This window comes from Papio anubis, chromosome 18, assembly GCF_008728515.1.
Source record: "Papio anubis isolate 15944 chromosome 18, Panubis1.0, whole genome shotgun sequence".
In the NCBI taxonomy this organism is placed as follows: domain Eukaryota; kingdom Metazoa; phylum Chordata; class Mammalia; order Primates; family Cercopithecidae; genus Papio; species Papio anubis.
The window spans coordinates 1,571,407-1,593,651 of NC_044993.1; positions in this window are offsets into that span (position 1 = coordinate 1,571,407).

The window sequence follows — 22,245 nt, forward strand, 5'->3', positions numbered from 1 at the left end:
TCGCCCCGGCCCCACCCCTGGCTCTTCCTCCCCAGCCCCTCGCTCTGCTGGAGAAGATCCCTTGGGTTGCCCCTCCCCTTTCCCTTCTTCCCGACCCCACTCGCTCCTGGCCGACCATGCAGGGGGCTTTGGGGCTGGCTCGACCTGGGCTTGACTCTCAGCTCCGGCACTCCCTGACTGCGGGATCCAGGCCTTGTCCCAGCCTCTCTAAGCCCGTTTTCCCACCTGTAAAATGGGGATGATCAGAGTCTTGACCTCACAGGATGTGGTCAGAGGGTTAAACAGAACAACGCAAACCACCTTATGGAGCACACAAACCAGCACACAGTGAGTGCCCCGCAGACGTTTGCTCAGAAGCATGGCATCCCTCTTCCAGGAAGCCCTCCTGGATTGCGTGTGGTATGAACTCCTTGGGCATGTGTCTCCATGATCCCGCAATTCTCAAAGGGCACCTGCCCTTCCACATCCTGGTGGCCATCCCCTGGGGACTGGGAGCCCTGCACACTCGGCTGCACTGCCCAACTGAGTGCCACTGTCCAATCGGGTCTTCTGGCCTCAGTTTCCCCAACTGTAGATGGAGGTTGAATCTGATGGGTCCTTGGGCCTGTCTGTGACACCCTGATATCAATGCTCATGAAGTCCCACTCGCAGCCAGGCATCCCGAGCAATCCGCTCCTCCTCCTTGCGAACGGTCCCGGCCCTTTCAGCTGCAGCCGTCCCTGGCTTGGGGTAGGCTGTATTTCCCTGGTTGTTTCTGCTGTCGTCAGGGCTGGCCCATGCCTTCCCAAACAGCAGGCACTGGCTCTCCCTTTCTTCTCGACTCCTCTGTGGGAAGAGCGGAAAGTGTGGGGTTCTTGGCGAGGGGGAGCTGTGGGAGAGCTGCCCTTCTTCCCCTGTCCCCATCCATGTGAGTGGAGCCTGGTGCACACGCCCTGTCTTCCCCACACATGGTACCTGCGTGTGGCCCCTGCTTTCTGGACATGGCACTGGGGAAGGACGGCATGGCTGAGAGCTGAACCTGCAGTCGGGATCTGGCTCCCACCTGTGGTCAGGGTCTGTCACTGTGTCCTGTGTGACCTCAGGCCAGCCTCCACCCCTCTCTGTGCCTTCTGCCCTTTGGCAAAGGAGGGCACTGGGTGAGCCCCACAGGCCCCCGAGTCCTGCCTGGCTCAATCCCAGCTCCAAGGCCCTGGCCTGAGAGAGAAGGGTGGGCACTTAGGGTCTTCTGGGTGACCTGAGCGGCTGCTCTGATGACATGACCCTCAGCTGAGGCCTGGCCTTGGGTGAGGGTCTCTCAGGCATGGCGTTGGGGGCATTCCTGGCTGTTGGAGGAACGTTGAGGAGGGGCGGAGTGCTATTGAGGGGGCACATGGCTTCAAGGGGTGGGGCCAGCATGGGCTTCGGGGGCAGGGAGTGGGAGGCTGCTGGGGTTAGGGAGGTTGTCCACACCCAATCCCAGGGCCCCACCTGTCCTACCCTGGACACGAACAAGGGCCAAGAAATATGTGCCATGGGGTGGGACCGGGCTGGGAAGAGCAGCTGGGCTTCCAGGCCAAATGGGGGAAACTGAGGCTCACAGAATCTGCCCAAGGTCACACCGCAAGTCTGGAGAGCAGAGCTGGGGTCAGGATGTTGGCCTCCCGCGCTGAGCTCTCCCCGTCTGTTTGGGAGGCACCAGCCCGTCCTGGGACCAGCTCGGTCCACTCTGTCGGTTCTCTCCGGCCTCTGGCTGCCCACCAGGGCTGAGCCTGCCCGAGCTGTGTCACCCTGGGCACCATCCCCTGCTGTCTGCATCCCCTTCCATGGCCTGGCACGGCCCCTGCAGCCAGCTGGCCTCACCCCGATGGGTGTGGAGCACAAAGTCAGACGCCATGTGTGCCAGCGCCGCTGGGCAGGGGCCTCCGGTCCCAGGTCACCCGAGACAGCGAGGCTGGGAAAAGGGAGGAGTTCGGCTGTGTCCACAGCCTCTGTGCCCCGGCCTTCATCCTGAGCATCGTGTCTGCCCATCACACCCATCTGGCCCCATTCACAGCGTGGGCAGGCAGCCAGGATCACCCCAAACCCTGGCGGAGCCGAGCAGCCCAGGAGAAAAGCACGGGGGCCTCCCGTCTGCAGTCCGCGCCATACGGGGCCGCAGCGCTGCTGCCTTCTGACATTTATTTCACAAACATTCTCCTTTCCTTTTGCTTCAAACGCTGCTGCTTTGCTTAAAAACTATCTGTTACCTGAGTGCTCAGATAAACCTTTGCAGGTAAAATTATATCTGAGATATGGCTCGGAGGGTACGTTTAAGAATACGGTGCAAATTATCAGCTGCATTTATCTTAATTACTTTGGGGGAAAGTGGAGGCCGGTGTTGGAGGGGCTGGGGAATGGTGTTCGTCCCACCTTATCGGGGTGCCTATTTGAGATCCTTTAACAGGAGGGAGATAAGGGGGCACATGGAAAGAAAATGATGTCTTCGAAAATGACAGGGAGGTGGCTGGGGGCGGTGGGGATTTGTGCTTAAAGACGGAGCCCTGCCACCCACTGAAATTGCTGAGAGCTGGCACACGGCAAGAGGCAGGCGAGAACGGCAATCCCCCCTTCTCTGCCACTCCGTGCCACAAAGGCCAATATTCAGGGGGTCATTACCCAGAAGGACACCAGGACCTCACCAGTGGCCGGGCCCCAACCCAGCTCTGCCCAGTCTCCTAGACAACCCTCCACAGCCTCATCAAGATGGGCCTTCAGCTCTAGCTCCAATGCCGCCTCCTCCAGGAAGCCCTCCCTGACCACAGAGCTGTTGCTGTTGGTCCTGGCTCTGTAGATGGTGTCCATTTGCTGCTGTACTGTCCCCTGTCCTCACTATCAGCATCACACCGGTCAGGGCCGCCGGTCTTCTGCTCGCCCCCATCCTGGGCCTGGCAGAGAGTTGGTGCTCAGGAGCCCGGGGGCGGGGGGTCCAGCTGGGGCAGCTGTTATTCCTGGGGTCTCTGGGAGCTGCTCCTCTAACCTGGGGCTCTAGGTTAGGGCAAGGGACCAATTCAGGTGGGGTGCAGGGTGGGGACAGGCCTCCCCTGTGAGCACACACGTGGACACACTCATGCACACATGTACAGGTATGTGCACAGTTATGCATGCTCTTCCATGCACACGCCTGAACACACGCTAATACATGTATACAGCTGCACATGCATATGCACACGTGGGCTCACACACACTCCCCTGCCGGGCCGTGGGGGGCTTTGGGGCCTCATTTCTACAGGAGACTCTGAGAGCTCCCCAGCGCCGGGAGGTGGAGGCGCTGTCCAGTAGAGGTGGGCGTGCAACTGTAGCAGTCTGTCCAGAAATGACTTTGGAGACACAGCCTACCCTCTAAATGTAAATGCCGTACCAGAGCCCAGCAAATGACAGCTGCCTCCATCAGCGCATTTGTCTGAGGGTCCTTCTCCCCTGCCCAAAGGGTGTAGGAAGAAGGACCATGTGGGGGGAGTGAGAACTGTCTGGGGGCCGCCCTGCCAGGCATCTGGCTTGTGGGGACTGGATTGGGATTCACTGGCCTCAGGAACCTTCTGGCGGAGCCAAGGTGAATAAAGCCAGGCGAGTGTCCCAAGGCTGAGACGGCTTGTCCAGGGCGTGGAGGCGGCAGGTGGTTAGAACGGGCGACGGTGCCCACAGCCCCAGAACCCACTTTAAAAACTAAAGAAGGGGGTGCCTTTCTCTCATTGGCCGCTCGAGCCTTGGATTTCTAGAACGAGGATCTTTGAGGGTATCTCGGTGTGCCCACTTCACAGAGGGGAACAGTGGCTCAGAAAGGGTGCGGGCCTGCCCCAGGCCACACAGCGGTGGAGCCTGGGTTCTCTCGCCCCTGGCTTGTGAGCCTCCCTCTCAGACAAGCTCAGGGCAGCGTGGTTGGGGGCCTTGCTCTCGGCCTCCCGGGGAAGGCAGAGAAGACAAGCAGCCCTCCAGGTGCCAAGCAGCAGCTCCGGAAAAGGGCAGACGGCGCCGAGGTCTGCCTTTCTCTAGGAGCTGCAGCCCTCACCCCGTCACACAGAGAAGGAAGCCGAGGACCAGGGAGACTCCATGGGACCCCAGGAGGATGCCCTGTGTGGGTGGGTGGCTGACCTTGACCCGACAGTCCCCAGGCCCTGAGGTACACCCGACCCCAGGACAGGCGCCTGCTCAGGCTCTGGTCCCCCAAGAGGAACCCTGGATCTCCTCCCAGGGAGTGAGTGCGCCGTTTCCCTGCAGGACCCTCTGCAGGCGGGGCCCTGTGGAGGGAGCCCTGGAAGGGTGAAGGATGTGTGGCCCTGCGGGGTTTTGATTTTATGGGCAAGGTTGTCACCGTCCCTCCCCTAAAACCACTGATCACCACCTGACTGCTTGTTGAAGATAGAAACCGTTGTTATTCTCCACTACTCTTTCCCGGTGAAGCCCTGTGTGCCGTTTCTCTCGGTAATGGTGGTGCCGTCTGAAGCGGCTTCTTTCAGTGGCCTTTCCTGGGGCCTACCCAGACCCTGTGGGTCAGAAGCTTCGGGCTAGGTCCAGAGCTTGCCTTGGAGATCCTGCCGAAGTCACACACCGCTGAGGTTCCGGTGTGACACTGCGAAGCTGGTCTGTGGGCGGTCGGACGGGAGGCCTGGGAGTCTCTTCTGTCTTCCAGGTGGGGAAGGCCCAGCAGGCCCATCTCACAGATGAGGACGCCCAGGCTGCCAGAGCGTAAGTGAACTTCGAGCAGCCGCCTGGACTCCTCCCTGCCTTCAAGTGGCCTCCTGAGAAGGTCACGGCCTCTGGTTTTTGGGAACGGAGTCCATCCCGCCTCGAGTGAGGTTTCCGCATGAGAAACTGGGAGCGATGAGGCCCACGTGGGGGTCACCTGGTCCTCCCAGTGCCCCAGCAGAGGTTTAATGAGCTGTCTCCTGAGTGACATGATTAATGGGCTTCTCCGAGGCCTGGTGGCTGTGTTAATTACTCTCCTGCCGCTGTGGGGTTCGGAATCATATCAGCCTCCTTTTTCAATTAAAAGTGATTATAATTTTACCTCCTAAGGACAAGAGGATTAGTGGAGTGCCCGGGGTGGGAGCTGGGTGGGGATGGGGTGTCCACACTCTGGCTCTGCAGCGCTGGCAAGTGAGCCATCCTGGGAGGGGCTGGGCTGCGTGCCTGCTGCCCCGGCTCGAGGAAGGACGCCATGAGCACCGACTGTGTGCCGGGCGTGGCCTTCCAGGCAATCGGTCCAATGATCATGCCGGGCTTGGGAGCTACACGCCTGGAAGAAGCTGTCGGTGCCGGTTTGCAGATGAGGAAATGGGGCTCAAGTGTTAGTGCTGGGTTCCAGGGCACATGGCTTAGACGTGGGGCTGGGACGTGCACCCAACTCTGGCCACTTCCGGGCTCTCTTGCTGCTCCTGGACAAGCTGGGTCGGTGTCCTCCTGCCCCTGGAAGACATCCTGCTGGGTGGCCACCTGGAGTGCCATCTGTGATTTTCCAGACACTTCGCAAAGGGGGCCTGAGCGACGGGGATTGTCACTGCCCTGCCATTCCCACGCTGGGGGCTCAGTCTCAGTGTGTTCAGCTGTAAAATGGGCACAGCATTGCCCCCGCTGCACAGGCCCCTGGGTTCCTAGGACACAGAGCCTTCCTCCCTCCTCCAGCCAGGGGTGGAGTCTTGCTGAGGTTTGAGGAGGGGCTTGGGGGAAGGGCCTCGGCTCCTGAGGTCCTGCGGCAGTGCAGTGAGCGATGGGCTGTTCAAGGCCCTGGGTGGCAGGCTGCGGTGGGGGCTCCTGGCCCCTCTCCAGGACCCTTGCTTAGCTGTGACTGGCACTGGCCTGACCGACCCTGAGATCCCGGAGGGCCCCTGATGTTCTGAGTGGTCACCGGGCCAGCACTGCCTCCTGAATCCTCTCAAGGCCCCACGAGGTGGCTCTGTTCCTCCCCATTGCTCAGATGAGAAACTGAGGCTCAGAGAGGGGAAGGGACTTTTCCAAGGCCACACAGTGGGAAGTGGCACCTGGGACCGGAGTCTCTGCAAGGCCGAGGCAGAGCCCTTCCCTGTTGCAAGTGTCTCCTCGAGGCTACCTGGGTCCTGGTGTGGCTGACCCTGCTGTCCCCACTCGCTGTGTGGCCTCAGCTTGTCTCTGGACAGCTGGAAATCGGAGGCCTGGCCGTGCTCCCTTTGGCCCCGCCCTAACTGGCTGACCCATGGCTCTGGGAAGGCCAGGCTGGGTGGTGGTGGACATCTGGACGGGGCTGTCCTGCGCGTGGACCTCTGGCCACAGTGGCCTGGCGAGGGGCGGCCCTGTGCCGCCTGGGCACTGAAAAGCCCTGTTCCCTGGGGTGGGGGAAGCTATCCCCCAACTGGGACATCCTCCTGGGTTTGGCCTGTTCTCGAGAGCAGGAGGCCACAGCCAGGACAGAGGAGGCCTCTATGGTGCCAACCTGAGGCCACAGGGCCTGCCTTTCCCTCGGACCCTCCTGCTTTGGGGCCCGCTTCCAGGCCACAGCTTGCTCCCAATCCAAGGCAGCTCTGCTGGGTCTGGGGGCCTCTGCCCTCACGGCTCTCTCCCGGGAGGCTGCTACCTTTCAAATCCCGGCTCCGCAGCATCCCTGGGCCTCCAGCGACTCGAGTCTGTGGTCCCCAGGGCTCTTCAGGGTGGAAGTAAGGAGACCGTGGCCTCCTCCAGGCGCCCCCGAGGCCAGATGCCTTCACCCCACACCCACGTTTGTTCCCGTTTCCCGATGCCCAGCAGGCGTTTGTGTTGGGGACTGAAGCCCGGGCGTGATGGGATCCGTGGCCATGTCCGACCTGGAGGCCCGTGGCCTGTGTGGAGCAGCCTGAACCCAGGTGGGGGCTTTGGGCTTCCAAGGTTGGACTCCACTCTGTCTTCCCGGGGACTCAGGATCTAGGCCCTGAGGGTGACAGGGTGTGGACCCACCGCAGGGAGCCAGCCCTGAGCGCCTGCAGCCTCCAGCTATCCTCAGGGAGTCCCAGACCCAAGGGTGTAGGGAACGCCTGGATGCTGAGGGTCCCAGACGGCTCCGCTGCACAGTCTTGGGGGTGTCACTGGCCAGGTGGTGGCAGGGCCCTTCTCCTCACCGCTCTTGGTAGAGGCTCAGGGTCACTGTCTCTAAGTGCCACCACGGCGCCTGCTTCCACGGCACCTGCCTCTACCGCACCTGCCACCACACGCACACAGCCCTGGGGGCTGGCCCAGTCGCTCTCCCCACTGTTGCAGGGCCTGTGGAGGCCTCTGTGGCACTGCCCAGGCGCTGAGGTATGGAGCCCAGGAGCTGGGATCTCCCTGGGTGCTGCACCCTCTGGACCACAGCTGCCGTCAGCACTGCCACAATCACCGCATTTCAGAGCTGAGAAGACTAAGCTCAATGCCCAGCTAGAGGCAGTGGTGGGACTGACTGAACCCCGTCTATAACTCTGCCTCCAGTTCTGCAGGACACCCTCCGAGGCTCGCTCCGGACAGAATCGCTTCTCCAGAGGCCTGAGTTCACTGGCAGGCAGGATGGCGGGACCCAGTGGGGCTGAGCAGGGCTGCCACAGAGCCCAGGGCTCCCCAGTTTCAGAAAAACTCAGAAAACACATCTGTGCCGGGAAAGCCATGGTGCCCCGGGCCTCGGTCTGCCAGGGTGCCCGCTGGCCTCTCCTTTGCTGTCTCCTGACTCCCGTGCTCCTTCCACCACCTCCAGGGCCCACAGGCGGGTGTTTTGGGGGTGAAGGGAAGGGAGGGGCTGAGGGGAGAGACAGAGCAGGTCTGTCCTGCAGTGTCACTGCCCAGGCCGCCAGTCTCAGCACCCAGCAATCTCCAGCTGCTCTGCCTCCTCGGTCCCGGCCTCTCATGCACACTGGATTGCAGCTGTCCCATTTATCAGGTGCGTGCGGGGACCCAGATTTTAATTAGCTTTAGGCACGACTATGGCCCCCGTGCCTTGGATAAGGCAGAGATAATGGCCCAGATTTGTTCAAGGAGGGAGCAATGGGGATGCCACACCGCTGACACCTGGCCTGGTGACACCGTGGTGGGCCCTGGGTCTCTCGGTGACCCTCCCACTCAGGTGGGGGTCACAGGGCTCCCATGCCCACAGTTGGATAAGCGGCCACTGCTGCCCGGACCCCGGCTGTGGCTGTGGCTGTGGCTGCCAGGACACAGAGCACAGTGGCAGGCTTTCTGATTTTTCAGGAAAAGCCAGAAATCCAGGTTATAAAGTGAAATCTCCCCATTTTAAAACTTTGGCAAGAATTCATGTAAAACAAGGAACTACTATGTGGGCCAAAGCCGTGGGCGTGGCTCATGGCATGTGAGCGTTCTCTCTGGGCTGCACATTTTCCAAGTGTCCCCGCCCCGACGAGGTCCCCTATTCACCCACTCGCTCTTTCCGGTGGATTAACCGAGCGTGGGGACATTGCTGTGGATGAGACAGACTGACAGACAGCCCTTCCTGCTCCCCACTCCGGCTGCATGCTGACATCCCGGGGGCCCAGTCTGGGGCAATTCTAGGACGGAACAAAGGTCCCTGACTCTGGCTGGGTCTGGGCTGCTGTGCCCAGGAAACGTCAAGGGTTTCTGGACCTGCCATCGAAGCAGGAAAAGCCTTCACTGGCAAAGACCTCATGAGCTCCGATGCAGCAGCTCAGAGAGGTTAAGCAAGGTGCCTACAGTCACACAGCAGGCTGTGGAGAGGGCACTGGGAAGGGAAGGTGGGCACCAGGCTGCGCAGAGGCCTGCATGGCCAAGTGGGGCTGGCGGACGTGTGTTACCTCGGGCCTGGGACTGGAGAGGGGCTGGCAGAGCAGGGTGGGCCTGGGGCAGGGGCCTGGTGGGCTCCTGATGGAGGGTGGGGCTCTATGCTGTCTCCTGCCTCCCCCACCGCCCCCCGCACCTCCCTGGCCTGAGGCTGACTTGGCTCTGTCAGGAGACCGAGGCGAGACCAGCAGGGACTCGGGACCTCAGGTCTGCCCAGTGGGGCAGTGGCCCCCAGCTCCTTCCCAGAGCCTTTGGCCTCCCCTCCCAGGGCCCTGGCCGTCCACAGCCAGCAGCTGGACCTGGCCTTGCTGTCCCACACTGCACCAGGGCTCCATGAATACCAGGGTTTCGTCTCTTCTGAGAAGGCAGGGCAGGCTGGTGGGGGCCCTGTGAGGCCCCCAGGATGCTGAAGGGAAGAAGGGGACCCCACACCTGGGGCCTGTTCAGCTGTGACAGAAAGGGAAACCAGGTGGGGGCCTCATGCACACCCTACAGATAAAGAAACCAAGCTCAGAGAGGGTGAGACCCTCACCATGGACACAGAGCGAGAGGCCCCAGGCCCCAGAGCACTTGGGCTGGCATCCACCCTGCGCCACCTCAGGCCACTGCTGTCTCCTGCCCAGAAGATTTTGACACCTGTCTCCAGCTTCCTGGGGCTTCCTACACCCCATTTTACCTGAGGCAGGCCGAGGGGTCCTTCCAAACACACCTGAGGCTGCACCCATGCGCGAGTGCCATGCTCACACCCACCCCTGCTTACTTGCACCCCTGCCCACTCACACCCCTGCCCACTCACACCCCTGCCTGCTCACACCCCTGCCCACTGGCACCACTGCCCGCTCGCACCCCTGCCCGCTCGCACCCCTGGCCGCTCACCTGCCTGCCTGAGGCCAAGCACACACATCTCCTGCCCTTGCCCCTGCTGCCCCACCACTCTTGCTTGCCGCTCCCCCTGGACCACCCGCCGGGACTGCGTTGGGCTCTGGAGCCCTCGGCCCAGATGCTGGCTCGCTGGGGTCTGAGCCACCCCCACGGAGCTGCCCACCTGCGTCCCTGTGTCATTGTCTGTGTGGCACTTTCACCCTCTGAAGTTGTCGTTGCCGAGGTTGGGTGGCGGGTGGGGAATAGTGAGGTGTGGGCCGAGGTGTGTCCCCCAAAAGCAAGTCCTAACCCCAGCACCTGTGAATGTGACTTTACCTAAAAACAGGGTCTTTGCAGATGCGGTTAGCTAAGAGGAGTCACACTGGATTACGGGGGCTCTACATCCAAAGACACGTGTCCTTAGGAGAGGCCCGTGAAGAGAAGACAGACACAGGAGGAGGCCACGCGAAGACGGAGTGAGGTGGCCACGAGCCAGGTATGCCTGGGACCTCCAGGGGCTGGAGGAGGAGGAGGTGGGAGGGACCTTCTCCAGGGGCCTGAGCAGGAGGTGGCCTTGCCCACACCTGTCAGGTCATCGCTTCACTGCAAACTTCACCACGAACTGCACCGTGAACTTCACCGTGACCACGTGACCTGCACTGTCAACGGCATCATAGACGTCACCGTGAACTGTGTGACCTGCCCCGTGAACTTCACCGTGAACAGTTGGGCTTCCCTGATCTGCTAAGTCGCCTTCCTTTCCCCACCCCCACATCCAATCCATCAGCAGCTCTGCCTTCTAGAACCCAGCCTTTTCTAGTATCTGTTCTGAACCCCCTGACTCTCATCTCCTTCCTGGACACCTGGCATCCCCTTCCTGGGCTCTGCTGCACACCCTGCTTCACCATCATCCAGCAGCCAGAGCTGGCCTGGAAGACCTGCGCTGGGCCCACCCCCCAGAGCCCTCGAACGCCCTGCCCTGCCCTGCCCCTGCCAGATGGCCACCGCACCTGTTGCACTCAGGCCTCCACTCACAGGCCACTGAGTGAGGACCTCTGATCACCCTGCCCAAGCTGCCTGGACACCCTGCCCGCACATGTGGGCCCCGGCCTGCTTTACTGAGCTTTGTTTGCATTTTCCTCACGCAGTGCTGCATATGTGTGAACACATGCATTTTGCATCTCCATTCAAAAGGTGTGCGTGAGTGCACACATTCATACAGCATGTGTGCACGGGGTGCACATGGCCTATGAGGAGAGTGACCTCCACTCTGAACACCCAGGACCCCTCCCTGGCTGGCCCCTGCCCCTGGTGAGGGTCTCTTCCTCCCACACTCCCAACTGCTGCCCTGTGCACGTGGGTGACCCGCCTGTGTCCTGGCTGCTGCCCTGAGGACTCGAGTGACCAGCCTCTGTCCCGGCTGCCGCCCTGAGGACTCGAGTGACCGGCCTCTGTCCCGGCTGCCGCCCTCCTGCTTTCACGTTTGTCCAGCTGTGCTTGGTCTCTGTTCATCCTCCAGTTCTTGAGTGTCTCTGAGGGAAGGATGGACATCCTGCCTCTACCTCCATTTCACAGCTGGCTCAAAGAGACCCCATCATCATCGCCTCTTTGCAGGTGGGGAAACTGAGTCACCATGCGGTCAGGACCTGGCCCTCCCCGAATGCTGACCTGAGCCTGGACACATCACATCACAGGTGGGAGAGCCCCCAACTCCAGGCCACACTCCCGGGGTCTCTGGTCCCATGACCCTCCCCACAGCAGAGGGGACGCCAGGGAGAAGCTTCCTTGCAGGCCCAGCCCCAACCCCGTCTCCCCTGCAGCTAGGGAGGGCCCCCTGCTGGGCTGACCTTCAGCCCACACAAGCCCCAGCTGCTGGCTTCAGTGAGGCTGGATAGGATACGGCAGCAAACCCCTCCCTCCCCGCTTCCCTGGGAGTGTTTTTCTTTCATCATTTGGAGAAAAAGTAGGGAAGAAATGAAGAAAGAGGGATATCTGCCAGCGGCTGGAAAAGGCACTGGGACCATGTTTTCCTTCAATGGTGCATTGGGTGCTGGGCACAGGCGGCCCCTCTCTCGGGCCAGCTGGGGTCTGCAGGGACGGGGGCCAGGCAGGAGGGTCAGGGCCGGCCTGGGAAGCCCATGTGGCCCCGGCAGTAAGCCTGGAAGGGAGAGACGATTCCGGAAGAAAAGCGGGGAGACACCAATTCAGTCCTGAGCAGTGAGTGCCGGCGGGGCGTTGGCAGTCTGGGCGGGCATTCCTGAGCCTCGTGCTGACCCTGCTTCTGGTGAGGGTTCCACAGTGACAGCCCCTCCCTCTCATTCCTCAATCTTTTTCTCCTTCCAACTTTGTTTCTTGAAAACTTGCACTCCCTTTGTTCCAAATAGTACTAAGGGGGCCGGGCACGGTGACTCACGCCTGTAATCCCAGCACTTTGGGAGAACGAGGCAGGCGGATCACCTGAGGTCAGGAGTTCAAGACCAGCCTGATCAACATGGTGAAACCCCATCTTTACTAAAAATACAAAAATTAGCCGGGCATGGTGGTGTGCGCCTGTAGTCCCAGTTACTGGGAGGCTGAGGTAGAATTGCTCGAACCTGGGAGGCGGAGATTGTAGTGAGCTGAGATTGCACCATTGCACTCTAGCCTGGGAAACAGAATGAGACTCCTTTGCAAAAAAACACACACACAAAAACAAAAGAAAGTACTAAGGGTGCTTAGGGAAAATGAGGCCAACACCATAAGAGGTTGAGACACAAACCACAAACCAAAAAGCTTACAGGAAGTCTAAGCTCTGAGCTTCCTGGCCACCAAGGCAAAAAGGGAACAACACACAGTGAACTTGTCTGTTCTATGACCTGAGCAAGGGGAGTGAGTGCCCGTGTGTCAGATGCTCAGATGCATGCACTCGTGTGACGCCACGGGCACATACGTGCAGGCACGGCCGGGCGTGTGCACGTGGTTTCTATGTCCTACCTGTGATATTGTCTTAATTTGCACAAACCCGTACTCAGAGACAGAGTGGGCACCAGCAGGGCTCCGCAGGAGATGCCCACGCCCTCAATTCACAGATGGCAATGTCTGAGTAGCAGCAGGGCCTATGGTGTGACCACCCTGGGGGGAGTAATTTAAACCTGGGCCCACAGGTGGGACTTGGGGGCTCGAAACCATCTCGAAATGCATGCCAGGCCTGGAACCCAGACTCTGCCACATGCCAGCCATCTGGGCAAATGACTCGCCTCTGCCCAGGCCTCAGTTTCCCCTGCAAAAAATGGGGACAAGGACACAGCCACACAGGGTTGAAATGAAGATGAGATCAGACGTCTGATGCACAGGGCCTTGTTCGGTGTTGGGCACTTGGTGATTCCTCACTAAAAATGATCAGTCAGGATTCTGAATTAGTGCGTTATCGGCCATGCTACAGATAGAGAGAAACGCCGATGTGGGTCCGCCCCATCCCCGTCCAGCCTCGCTCCTTCCTTCGAGTAACATTGGGAAGAGGGGATCATGAGCCCTGCCATGATGCCGGCTCCCAGCTCAGAGCTGCACGCAGGTGCTGGCCACAGGTTCCGGACGGATCCCTGGAAGTGTGAACGCAGCTGAGACAGTTCCCAGTGACTCAGGAGCTCCCACTCTGGGGGCCCAGCCCAACCTCACCCCTTTGGGAGCTCCGAGTCGCAGCCGCCCGCTCAGGGACAGCTAGCCGTAGAGCGCCGGGCACACGCCTCAGTCCTGGGGCCACAGAGGGTAGAGAGAGCGCAACGGCGCAGGCATGGCGGTCACGGCGGTCAGGGCGGGCTTCTCAGATAAGCACTGTCCCTAATATCACAGGTGCGACTCCTGGTCTTTTAAAACATGTGTTTTTGCTGATTTTTAAGGCAGAAAGATTGTAGGAAATGAGAGAAAATGTCCACTGAGGGGGACCCACGAGGCACTGGGGGACCTGAGGGGCCCTGAGCAGCCGCTATCGCGAATCGGGAGACCCGGGGGCCGACGGGGGCAGCTGTGGCACCAACCCTGTGTCATCTCCAACCAAGAAAGCAAAACACTAACAGTACTCCAGGCACAACCCCATCTTTGTAAAAAGGCAAAGAAAAGGCACCTCCATGCCCAGGTGCGCACACACGAAGCAGACTGTGTGGGTCTCGGAGGCAGGGACTGCAGGCGCGTGGGGGCGGCTGCCCCTCTCCTCTCCCTGTTGAACCCTCTGCGTCTCAGTCCCTCATCCTGGGCAGGGACAGCTTTTGCAATGAGAAGAACCAAAGCATGGGTCCTTCTGATAACCTGGAAATCGTCTGCTGAGCTGCAGGCGGCTGGCGCAGGCTACCTGGACCCTGGCCATGGGCAGCCCCCGAGGCAGGGAGGAAGACAGGATGGCCACAGGGGGCAGCGGGGGCTTCCCAGCGTAGGGGGCACTGCAGGGCACTTGGATAGGCAGGTAAACTGAGGCACAAATACACAGGGCCATCCTGAGACACATACTACACACAAAGCTGCCTTGGAACACACACATGTGTACACAGATGAACACACACGTGCGCACATACACGGCCACCCTGAGACACACCCACGTTTCTGCCCTCCCGCCCCATTTCCCGTACTCAGCTCTGGGCCCCACGGAAGGACGGTTTCCTGGGCAGTCCCACCTTTGGCGAGGCTGGGCAGGTCGTCGGGCCTGGCTGGACACTGTGGCTCGTGGTGGCGTGGTCGGCTCCGGGCTGCTCCCTCCCGGGCCCTGTGGAAAGTTGTCCCTGGCTCCCGCCACCTTCCAGCTTTCCCATCTCAGCTGGTTTTAATTAGTTTCCTTCAAAGTCCCCAAAAGCAATTCAGCCACGTTAGCGCTCACCAGCTGCCAAGACGCTCCGACGTGTGTGTGTGTTTTGGGGGCGGGGGTCGGGAGGACGCAGAAACCATCTTGCGTTGCTAACTGCAGAGGCTTTTCCGCTTCTGAGGCCAAGAGCTGCAGGGCTGGAGGCGTTTCTGGCCTGGGCTGTGGGGCGGGCTGGGCAGGGCTTGGCAGGGCGGGCTACGACCGGGACGGACGCTGTGGCCCCACCGAGGTGGCTCGGAGTGCCGGGAGCCTGCACACCCGCATGCACTTCCTGGGGGTACTCGGAGCACCCACGGGGTCCACAGGGCCCAGCTGCACCCTCTGCTTTGCTCTCACGAGTGTTTGGTAAAATCTCATTGGTGTTCACTTCCCTGGGGACCTGTGTCCACTCTCTCCCCAGCCCTTCCCACCGGAGTCCCCTCCAGCCTCTGAGGCCCAGATGGAAAGGCCCCAGCGGCTGGGTGAGGACGCCAGGGAGGCAGACGGGCCACAGGGCACACTGCGGAAACTCACGGCCCATCCCAAGGGGCGGCAGCACCCAGCCCCACCTGACTGCTGCCGAAGGTACCACGGGCCCATATGGCCACTCCTCTCTGGTTTCCAACAGAAGCTTGGATATTCTTGTGCACTTCTAATATTTTAAAAACAGCAGTGGCCAAACCACAGCGGTAGCCCAGGGGCTACCCGTGTGCCAGCCTCGTCCTGTATGAGGCCACACCCAAGGCTCAGGGCTCAGATGCTCTTGCTCTGCTCTCCTCATCCTCCTTTCTAGCCCTGGCCCATCCTGTGGCTGCAAATGTCCCCTCCGTGCGGACATCTGTTCCTTGCGTGCCCACCACCAATCTCCCATTGTTGGCCACAGCACCTCAAGCATGCTGTGTGGAGCGACCCTCCCCTGCCCCGTGTTCCTGTGGTTCCGGGGGGGCTGACCCCTCCCCGCCCTGTTAGACTGGATCCTCATGCTGATGTTTGAACACCTGGATCCAGCTATGCCTGAAGTCCCCCTGCACAGCCTGGTTATGTAAGCCAATAGAGTCTTCTTTCTGCTAAGCCTATTTGGAGTTGGGTTCTATCCTCCTGAAGCTGAAAGGTGTCCTGACCAACAGGACCCCACATGGGGACTCACACATGACCCAGTTGGGTGCCGATTTTGTCCTGGGTCTGCTGTGCATCTGCACTGGCTGTCCTGAGGGCCTGACTCAGCCCTGTGGCCCTAGCTACCTTTCTCTTCATAGTGCCACTCACACACCCCTCTGGGTGGTCTGTGCCTCCTTCCTGCAGCGTCCCTCTGTGCCCGCCCCTGCCAGCACATGCACTCATTTGCATAGCAGCAGGTCACGGGCAACCACCCTGCACTAGAGCCTTCCACCTGTTCCAAGGCCTCCCAGTTCTTCCCCTGCAACCTGCGCACAGATGACATCCCCACCGTGGCTCAGGCATAACGGCTGCCCTTTCCTCTCCCCACCACGAGGCCTAAGGAACACGGCCAAAGGGATATATGGGTGGACGACCTCGAACCAGCTCCAGTTTAAATCACACAGGTGAGCAACTCACTCGTGCTGGTGAGTCACAAACAGCACATGCACCACCAGCGCCGCCCAGGGCCAGTCTGTGGTGCCTCTCAAGGGCTGGCTGCGGTTCTTGTTGAAGTCCCTACAGACGAAATGATCTGGTATCTAGAATCTGCTTAAAGAAGCACAGCAAGAATAAGCATGGGGCAGAGACAGACGACGCCAGGCTGCCCAAGGCTCAGCACCTATTGCAGCCGGGTGCTGGGGGTGTAGGGCTGTGACGTGTCACTTGCTGCTTTTGTGTATGTTTAAAAAGGTCCACAATAAAAGTGTAAACACAAAGGTCCTGTAACACAACAATCACCAGAAACATCCCAACTGCTTTTCTAAGAATGGCAGGGGAGCTAAGTCGGGGGGCTTTGGGCCCCCTGGCAGTGCATAGGCTCTATCTGCACTGTCAGTGTGGGGGCGGAGAGGCCTCTGGGGTGCTCTGCAGCACTGTCCCAACCCACAGAGCTGAGCGGGTGGGAAGGGCGCGGTCCCTCCTTGCCCACCAGGAACCCCTGAATTTGCTTTTGAACCAGGCTGAGGAGTGTCCTGGTACTGAGGGGAGGGGGCACCTGAACTGAAAGGGGGTCGGGGGCGCCTAGACAGACCCAGGGCTTGGCCCCTAGGGAGGCTGGAGAACGCTTTGTCTGCACCAGGCTACTTCTGAGACTAAAACAATTCAAGTTATAAGTTTGTAACAATTGCAGAATGGAAAGGGTCAACGATCAAGACAAACAAACGGTACAAACTGTGGGGGCCGAGGGCAGGAGGCCCTGCGCCCTGTCCCAGCAGCTGCTCTGCCACCCTCGCCTGCCCCTGGTTCCACCCTCCCTGGCCTCTGGAAACTGAGGCCTGGATGGTAGCTCACAGGCCCGGCTGCTGACCCCGAGACCTGGAGCCCTCTGCCCTGTGTTTCAGCAGCTGCTCCCGAGACGGCGGTGTGAGCTCTGTGGTGCCTGGGAGAGCAGTGACCTGCCCGATCCCACCACTGTCCAAATGAGAGCCCGTGTTCACCCCATTCAACAAGTGCGAGACGGAACCCAGAGCCACCAAACCCACGCAGAGAATTTTAACATAACCATTAATAACACTGTGTTAAAAAATGAGAAGTCCAGGGTAAATGCTCACCCAGAACAGGTGTGAGACAGCAGGGACTGTTCTGGGCAACCAGGATGCATGGCCACCCTGCGGAACAGAGCCCTGGCAATGGACGGACAGGAGCGTCCAGCACGGCCACTGGCCGCGGGCTCCCAACCGCACTCGGCCTCCACCCAAGGTTCTCTCCTGGACTCCCTGATCCCTCCCACGCCTCTCCTTCTTAAGTGTCTGGGCCTTGTAAAGTTAAAAGTGCCTGGATGCACCGTGTCTCCCTCGCGTCTGCACTCTGCAGGTGCACGGCATCTGGTATGCAGGGCAGGTGCTGCCATTTGCTGCTTCATTTTCCCAGGGCGGGTCGGCCTTTTGATGGGGTGTTCCTCTTCGGGGGGGGGGGTGGTTCTCAGCTGGAACAATCAGCAGAGCCCAGGGAAAGCCTGACTGGTGGAGTGACCCTGGGTCAGCCGCTGCCCCAGCCTGGCCTGCCTCAGTTTTCCCCACTGGTAAGATGAAGTGCATAAGGGAGTTCAGTGGGAGATGAGCCCAGCTCAGCAGAGGCCCTGGAGCCGGAGGAATAATGTCCAGAGGTGGGCGGGGGCCGGGCCCCATTCTGTGCCCTCAGATCCTGGCAGGGCTGGCCTGGCATGAGAGAGGGCCCTGAGAAAGCAGGTGATGGTGGAAGCCCTGACCATGGGGGCAGACCCAGGTCAACTGCAAAGGGGTCTGGGCTGCAACCAGCATCCGGGGAAAGTCTCTACTCACAGAGGGAAACCAAGGCCCCGCAGGGACACACGGCCCCTCTCCACAGGGGCCTTCGAACACAACATGGCCCAGGTAGCATCCTCTCCCCATGCTGGTGCCCCCAGACTGTCTCCTCGCCATCCTCCCTCCCACTGCACTCCTGTGCCTTCACCATTACCCTTTCTTTCCGTCCACCCTGTTGAATCCTTCCACTCCACTTCAGGGCACTCCAGGCTGTGTCGGTTTCTAAGTCCACTGTATTTCTGTTCTTCCTTCTGTGTCCATTCCATCCACCCCACTCCATTCCATCATCCATTCCACTACCATCTCTCCATCCATCCATGCACTCACCCATCCACCTACCCATCCACTCACGTATCCATCCATCCACCCACCTGTCCATCTACCATCCATCCATCCATGCACTCACCCATCCATCTACCCATCCACCCACATATCTATCTATCCATCCATCTATCCATCCATCCACTCACCCATCTATCCATCCACTCACCCATCTATCCATCCATCCACCATCCACCTTCATCCATCCATCTTCCATCCATCCATCCATCCATCCATCCATCCATCCATCCATCCATCCATCCATCCATCCATCCATTCCACCCATCTATCCATCCATCTATCCATCTATCCATCCATCCACCATATCCATTCCATCCACCCATCCACCTTCCATCCATCCTTCCTTATCCACCCTGTCCATCTACCTATTCATCCACCCATGTATCCATCCACCCACCATCCATCCATCCATCCATCCATCCATCCACCCATGCATTCATCCATCCATTCATCCACTGACCCATCCACCTACCCCAGCATCCATCCATCCATCTGCCCACCCACGTATCCATCCATTCATCCCTCTATCCATCTGTCCATCATCAGGACTAGAATCTGGATCTTGGGCCTACAGGTACTCTATTCTAGCCCTTGGCTTACTGCAGGGCTGAAGGTGCGGTGGCATCCTGGAGTAAGCCACTGCCCTACTGTCCCCCACTGCCCAGCCTCAACCAGAGAGGCCCTGACATTGTTAGGCTGGACAGCATGGCTCCCGTGGCACTGTCTTCTACTGCTTTGCATGCCCCAATGCTGGGAGAAGAGATAAGCTGCCCCTCTCTTGCATTTACCCTTGGTCATCTCTGGGTCCAATGGGAGAGAGAAACTGTACCCAGCCTTCGGGGTCTGAACGTACTTTTCTGCTTGAGACTACTGAGTGTCCAAGGGCCTCATCAGCCAGGGTCAGGGAGGGGCTGGGGTGGAGGGACCAGGCTTGGTGGGGGACAATGACCTCTTCTTTTTACTTCTGTGGATACCCCTCTATCCCCCTCCAGTCCACAGAAACAACCCCTGGCCTGTTGTTCAGCAGGACTGTTTCTGGGCCCCTACATCTCCTGCCCCTGGCCACCCCCCGGCCCTCTGCTTGGTCACTAGTGGTGGTAACCATTGTCCTGGTGTTACGAAGATGCTCCCAGGTAATCCTGTGAACAGGATCTGAAGAGATTCTCCCCATTTTATCCAGAGGTGGGGTGACCTGCCCAGAGACAGACTGTTTGCCGACCCACAGGCGGCCCTTGGGTGCCATCCCAGCTTGCCCTCAGCCTCTGGAATGGGGCCTTGCACTGCCGACCACATGGCTATGGGGACAGAGCTGCTCTGGGTCCAGCCGTTGCTGCTGCTTTGTTTTCACAGCTGAGAGGAGGGACTGATGTGGAGCAGTTGGGTCCCTGGTCCCAGGAAGGCCTTTGGGCTCGCCTGGCTTAGAGGTTCCGGAAAGCAGGGACGAGCAAACTGCTTCCAAGACCCACAGCAGCTCTGGGATTGTGCTCCTTCCTGGTCTGGCCAGCTCCTGCGAGCAGCATTGGGAGCTCTGACAGGTGTGAGCTGGCAGGGCCTCAGTCTCCCCATCTGGAAAATGGAGCCGTTTTTGCAGCAGGCCAATTTTGCAGCAGGGCTTCAAGCTGCCAGGCCTGGGCACATTTTGCTGGGCTCTCGTGGGTGGGGCCACAGGACGCTGAGGCTCCAAGGAGGGCAGAAGGGGTCCTGTGTGAGCTAGGGCAGAACTGGAGCTCGCACTTCGGCCTGCTGACCCAGATGCCAGCCTCCTTGCTGGGTGCCCGTCCTCACTTGCCATGAGGGCTGTCGGCTCTGCGTCTCCCCAGTGATGGCACGATGGCAGTTGCTGCTGATGAACGGCTGGCCCGGACACTGCCTCCCTTCACCCCACGTCCCTGCCATGCTTCAGCCGGCCCTCACTCATCCTGTGAGGCAGGCACGATGGTGGCTCCTATTTTCCCAACGAGGAGTCTGGGCCCAGGGAGGTGGAGTGACCCGCATGGGATCCCAGAGCTCCTGGAGTCTGCCGCTCTAGGGATCTGCTTCTCCTGAGGTGGCCCCAGCCCTGGGTAGAGCCCTGGGGAGGAGCAGCGGGCAGAGGGCCTGCCACCCTGGCTGCTGTCCCAGGTTCCACGCCTCCTGTGCACTCCTGCGAGATTGGGCCTCGGGTGAGAAGGAAAGACTGGGAGACTGGGAACTCCATCCGGAGCAGAGAGGGGCGCACAGCTGGCTCAGGCTGCAGGAGTGAGGCTGGGGGCAGCTCACATATGTGGGGCCTCAGCTCATACCTGTCCCCAGCAAGCGTGTTCTGCTATCGAAAGTGTTTGGTTTTAGGTGATTTTGAGCTGCCGGGAGGCACCACAGACACTTGTTTCTGGTTCTTTTTTTTTTTTTTTTTTTTGAGACGGAGTCTCGCTCTGTCACCCAGGCTGGAATGCAGTGGCCGGATCTCAGCTCACTGCAAGCTCCGCCTCCCGGGTTCACGCCATTCTCCTGCCTCAGCCTCCCGAGTAGCTGGGACTACAGGCGCCTGCCACCTCGCCCGGCTAGTTTTTTGTATTTTTAGTAGAGACGGGGTTTCACTGTGTTAGCCAGGATGGTCTCGATCTCCTGACCTCGTGATCCGCCCGTCTCGGCCTCCCAAAGTGCTGGGATTACAGGCTTGAGCCACCGCGCCCGGCCTGTTTCTGGTTCTTGTGAGAAGGTTGTCCCTGCTCTGGCCTGGCTGTCCCATGAGGGTGGCTCTGTCTGCCCCTGCCACCCACACCTGGGCTTCTCATGCAGCCCCCTCCTGCCTGGCCCACGGGCATCTGCCTGCGTGACCTGTGGGCCCACAGGCCCAGTTTAAATTCCAACAGTGCCATCTTGTACCTGTGACTCTGGGCAAGTAATTGAATGTGGTCCTGGTCTCTGCATTGTGTCCCATCCAGACATGGAGTGTATCCTTGTCCCCAGAACTTGGCTGGCCCCAGACTTGCTTTGATCATTGGGATGCGGCAGATGTCATGTGAGTCTGGAGACTTTGCCATCACATGAGGGAGCAGAGGGGAGCGAGGGGCCCAGGCCCAGCCTCAGATGACTGCCAGGTAAACACACAGAGGCTCTTGGGCCATTGGGCTGCTTCCCAAACTGCCAGCCACATGCAGCCCCTGGGTGGCCAGGTAAGACCTGCAGAGGCGCCACAGTCAACCTCAGACTCTTGGAACAGGGGAAGCCATTGCCGTGTGAACCTCAGCGGTGGGGCTGCTTGTTACGCAGCAGTTGAAAGTGGTCAACGTCTCTGTGCTGTGTTTTCTTATCTGTTAAACAACGTGAAAAACAGACCCCTGTGTGTGAGGGTGGTGGTTTGCTGTGGGGATGAAATGAGGTGGTGCAGGTCACCGTGAGTGCAGACAAGTGACTGTCATCATTTGCTTTGTCCCTGACCCATGAAAGCGACACTTTCCTCAGATCCGCCCTGACCTTTGGTCACGAATCCCAGCCCAGACGCCCTCGGCTACTGCAAAGGATCCAAGTCCAAGTCCATCCTGCTGGCCCATAGGTCCCTTCGTCTGGGACTCACGTGTTCCCTTCATCTGTGGCTCACATGCCCTTTTCAGCCGTGGTTCACGTGTCCTCTCATCTGTGGCTCACACCCCCCCTTCATCTGTGGCTCATATGTCCCTTCATCCGTGGCTCACATGCCCCCTTCATCTGTGGCTCATCGGTCCCCCTTCATCCATGTCTCACATGTCCCTTCATCCGTGGCTCACGTGTCCCTTCATCTGTGGCTCACATGCCCTTTTCAGCCGTGGTTGCATGCTCTCATCGGCTCTTTGTGCCTTTGCTCATGCGGCTTTCCATGCATAATCGTCACGCGCCAATGCTGGCGTGCCTACATTCCATCCTCCATCCACCCTTCCTGTCCCTCTGTCCACCACCATCTGTGTTTCCATTCCATATCTCCTTCATCCATTAATTCCATATTCCTTCCATCCATTCCATGTCCATCCATTCCATATCCATCCATCCATTCCTATTCCATCCATGTCCATATTCCTTCATCCATTAGCTTCCATCCCT